Source organism: Pelodiscus sinensis, chromosome 1, assembly GCF_052426305.1.
Source record: "Pelodiscus sinensis isolate ZL-2025 chromosome 1, ASM5242630v1, whole genome shotgun sequence".
NCBI classification, from domain to species: Eukaryota; Metazoa; Chordata; order Testudines; family Trionychidae; genus Pelodiscus; species Pelodiscus sinensis.
The window spans coordinates 354,494,647-354,499,053 of NC_143052.1; the positions used below are offsets into that span (position 1 = coordinate 354,494,647).

The following is a 4,407-nucleotide window of genomic DNA, read 5'->3' on the forward strand; positions in this document are numbered from 1 at the left end:
TCGACATTCGGGCTTGGGCTAGCTGCTGGGACCTTCCAGCCTCAGTTTCCCTCTGTAGAATGGAAACAAGACTATTTCCTTTCCCCCCACCCGGGGCCTGTCTACATAAGACTGCCAATTCTCTGGGCCAAGGGACTCGTTCGCTGTGTATCCTGGGACAACATGAGGCTCTGACGGACACGTCGGACCTGCGCCGGTTCTGCGGCGGGAACAAGTGGCGAGGAAGCAGGGCCGAAGCAAGCTGCCGCACGCCACCCTCATATGCACCAAGCTGTTTTTAGTCTGTACCAAGCCACAATTACAACAGGCAAAATGAACACGTTACAATATCTCGCTTGATGGCTCGGACTTTGTTAGCATCTCCACGGCCGCATTGATTTCCCCGTCTGTCTCGATCAGAGCCTGTAAGTTCGCCTGCCGGTCCTGGAAGCCCATGGTCCGGAGCTGCTCCATTTGTGTCTCGTATCGGACTTCTGGTGCCGGCTGGTCCATGCCCCCTGGGCCGTCGGGGTCTTCCTTGTCTGACTCGAGGCTGACGTCCTCCTCGGACTCGCTGCTGGGCAGAGACCCTTCCATGCTCTCCAGCTCCAGTTCCACGTCCCGGTCGCCCAGGCCGAGGATAAAATCCGGTACCTCGGTGGAGAGCGTCTGCAGGCCCAGCTGGATCTGCAGCAGAGCCTGCATGGCTCGCGGGCTGCTCAGCAGGGGCGCGATGTCAGCGTTCTCCAGCTCCGGAGGGAGCTGCGGCCCCTGTTCGTCGCGAGGCCGAGCGCGGCCCCCCCTGGAGACGCAGGAATTATTCAGCAGCAGCTGGGCCGGGCCGGTGGGATTGGACAACACGTTCTCCATGTGCTGCATGAACTCTGGGTTCCCCGTCAGATGCTGCACCAGACTCTGAACGCCTCCCGGGTTAGCAACCCCAGGGCCTGCCCCGGGCCCAAAATTCAGGACGATAAAGTTCTGCCCTGCGCTGTCGTGAGTCGGGCTGTTACTCCCCGTGTCACCGGCCCTGTGCGTCCGCGTGGCCCAGGGGTTGGGCAACGGGTCTCTGTTTTCCGTCCGGGCTGGCGGGCCGGCCCTACTCAAAGGTGGGTTATTCTCCAAGGAAGCGAACGTGTTGCTGTCAAACTGGGCTTGCACGGCGTTCATCATGGGCTCCTCGAATTCGCTGTACAGCTGCTGCAGGGCGCTGTACCCCCCCGGGATGCTCTCCAGGTTGCTCAAGGCGCGGTCGTGATTCCGGATCATTTCTTGCAGCGTCGCCGGGTTGCTGGTGACCTCGATCATTTCCCGGATGAAGTCGGGGCTGTGGAGGATGTGATGGATCTCGGGGCTCTGCTGGGCCAGCTGCTGCAGCTGCGGGTTGGAGAGAAGGACCTCTCGCACCAGGTCCGTGTTGCTGAGGAGGTTCTGCACCAAGGGGTTCTGCGTCACCTCGTTCATCAGGTCCTGGATGGAGACCTCGGCCTCCTGGGCCTCGCTCGTGAAATCCGACATGTCCGTGGGGTCCAGGCCCAGCACGCTCATGCCCGTCACCCCGATGAGGAAGCCCAGGAGGAAGGGGTTGTTGTTGATGGTGTTAAGGTCCAGGTTGGAGCTGATGATCTCAAACAAAAGGTTTTCCATGATCTGAGCCACCAGCTCCTGGCTGGAGGCCACCAGCTCTTCTAAGCGCCCCTGCAGCTCGGACACGCTGCAGGAGCGGAGGCCCAGATCCTGCAGAGCCGGGCCCCGCCCCGAGGCGAGCAGGTTGGAGGCGCTGCTGTTTACGGACGGCGTCGGCGGGGCGGCGACGTTCCTCAGCTCCGCGGCGTGGTCCTGGGGCCGCTTTGGGGAGCGGATAACAAGGTGGATGCTGAAACCGCTGCGGACTCCGTGCTGGCTCAGCGTCTCCTGATCCTTGAGGATCTTCCCAGCAAATATCAGCACCAGCAGGTCAGAGGGCGTTTTGAAGCGCTTGGCGACGTCTTCCTTGAAGGCGCGGACGGTGCTGCTCTCGGCCACCTCAAACTGCTCCTTCTGCTTGAGGGTCTTCACCGTCACCTTGAGGACGCCGCTGGAGTCGACGGTGACGGCGGCTGGCTTGGCCCCGGGGGCCCGGCGGCTTTCGGACATGGCGACCGGGGACGCGGGAGCTCCACGTTGGTCCTGCTGCGGGGAGCAGAGGGGCCTGGAGGAGGAGATGGGATGTGACGGAGGACAATTCCTTCGGGCTGCCGGCCGCTGTTGGCGTGGGCTTCTGGGGGGACGTGCGGGGAAGGGGGAATTGGCCTTCGCTCCCCGAGGTGCTACCAGAAGCCAACCCCAGAGCGCGCATACCAGCTTAGATGTTGGCCTGCTCCTCCGCTCGCTCGGTCACCGCCTGGCAGGTGCCCTCATGGTCTTTCTCCCGCTGGTACTGCCGGGCCATGCAGAATTTCCACCGGCCTGCCCCTGGGGACTGTGACATCACCGATGACAGTGACATCACCGATGACATCACAGAAAGCAGACACGGCCTGGGTGTCTGGCACCTCCCTTGAATATGGGCCCAGCACCCTCGTTTTCCGGTCCCCCCTTCACTCCCGCAGCCTGCCCAGCACCCTGACGCAGCACCCCTGCACCCACGGTGGCTGGAGACTCCCACGGGCTGGTGCCCAGTGGGACCCATGTCCCAGGCCTGGACCACGCTTGCCTCCCTGTGTTCTCCTCCTCCCCTGCTCCTGGGCAGACACAGTCCTTGGGCCCCTGCCTTCCCGAGCCGCTCCCCTTGGGGAAAGCATCTCCCCCTGCACAGCATCCTGGCCCGCTGCCGCCAGTCACAGAATCACAGAATCGTAGCATCCCAGGGCTGGCAGAGACCTCGGGAGTTGTCGAGTCCAAAGCAGGACCAGCCCCAGCCAGGGCTTTGTCCAGCCGGGACTTAAGCACCTCTAGGGATGGAGATTCCACCCCTCCTTAGGGAACCCAGCCCTGCGCTTCCCCACCCGCCTAGGGAAAGAGTTTGTCCTAATGTCCAACCTAGACCTGCCCCACTGCAACTTGAGACCATTGCCCCTTGTTCTGCCACCTGCCATTCAACACCAGTGGGGCTGGCATTGCTCTTGTCTTCATTGCAGGAAACCGACCCCCACCTCCCATCCCTGCCTCCGCATTGTCTCCCTTTTTTTTTTGCTTAATACAGTAGACTTCCGATAATCCAGAACCTATGGGATTTAGGTGGTGCCGGATTATCAGCTATGCCAGAGTATCAGGAGGAACTATAAACAAGTTATGTATATACTGTATATCAAGTCTTCTTAGCCCTTTTTATTGTACATACCGTATACAGTATACTGGAATGTTTTAGTTTTTTTAAGCCTTTTTTACCCTTTTCGCTCAGTCCAGCTGCTGCTGCTGCTGCTGCCTTGTAACTCATTTTTTGCCAAAGCTTTTTTTTTTTTTTAAATGGAGATTGCCGATCTCCTAGAACTGGAAGGAACCTTGGAAGGTCATCAAGTCCAGTCCCCTGCCTTCACAGCAAGACCAAGTACCAGCCCTGACAAATTTTTGCCCCAAATTCCTAAATGCCTCTGCAGGGATTGAACTCGCAACCCTGGGTTTAGCAGGCCAATGCTCAAACCACTGAGCGATCCCTCCCCCTTCACTCACTCGGCTCTTGCCATTTTGATGCCGGACTATTGGAATTCTCAGGGTTCTTTTTTGTCTCACCAAGCAGATGGTCTCTCCCCATGGGGTCTCCGCACCAGTGTCTCATGCCAGTCTGTCTTCCAGGCACCTCTGCTATCTCTTCCCATCCCGCTGCACCCCAGAGGTGGGTCTGCTCTTCCAGTGCTGCGTTGTAGGACCCCCAAACACCTTCCCTTGGTGCTCTGGCTCTGGCCCCTTATTTGCTTAATAATTCTCCGGGTCCTTTTTGTTTTTGCTCAACAACGTTGGTCTCCCCCTTCCCCCCCTACAGAATTTTTTTACCAGTGTTTTGGGGGGTTTTTTGAGGGGGGGGTCGGTGTTTTTGGTTAAACCATCTGGCAACCTTACTCCTGGACCCCGGCAGCTTTCCCTCCAGGTACTGCCCCACAGCAGTGCCTCCATATCCTGGGGTTCTCCCATCAGGCAGCCCCCCAAGTCTCTGACTGCCTTGCCTTGGCGACTTGCTGCCAGTCGCCATCTCGTCCCTGCTGCCTTCTCCTGGCCTGGCTGCCACCTCGGTACCCTCGGGCCTCGCCTCAGGCCCAGCAGCCTGGGAGTTTGCCCGCCAGGGCTCCCCAGCTCTGCCTGCCTTTCCCCAAATCCGCTCTGTTCCAGGCAGCCTCCAGCTTCCCTGGCAGCCTGGTTCCTCCTTCTCCCCAACTGGGGTGTGAGCGTGTGTCTCTCCCCTCCTCTCCTGGGCTATGCCTACACTCCTGGCGTCTTGCATGAGAAATATGC

The 4,407-nt window shown here is 59.6% G+C and overlaps 1 pseudogene; it reads right to left on the reverse strand.

The window, feature by feature from the left end:
* Positions 1–257: 257 nt before the first annotated feature.
* On the reverse strand, positions 258–2,432 carry LOC102444854 (ubiquilin-1 pseudogene; annotated as a pseudogene).
* Between the last annotated feature and the right edge of the window lie 1,975 nt (positions 2,433–4,407).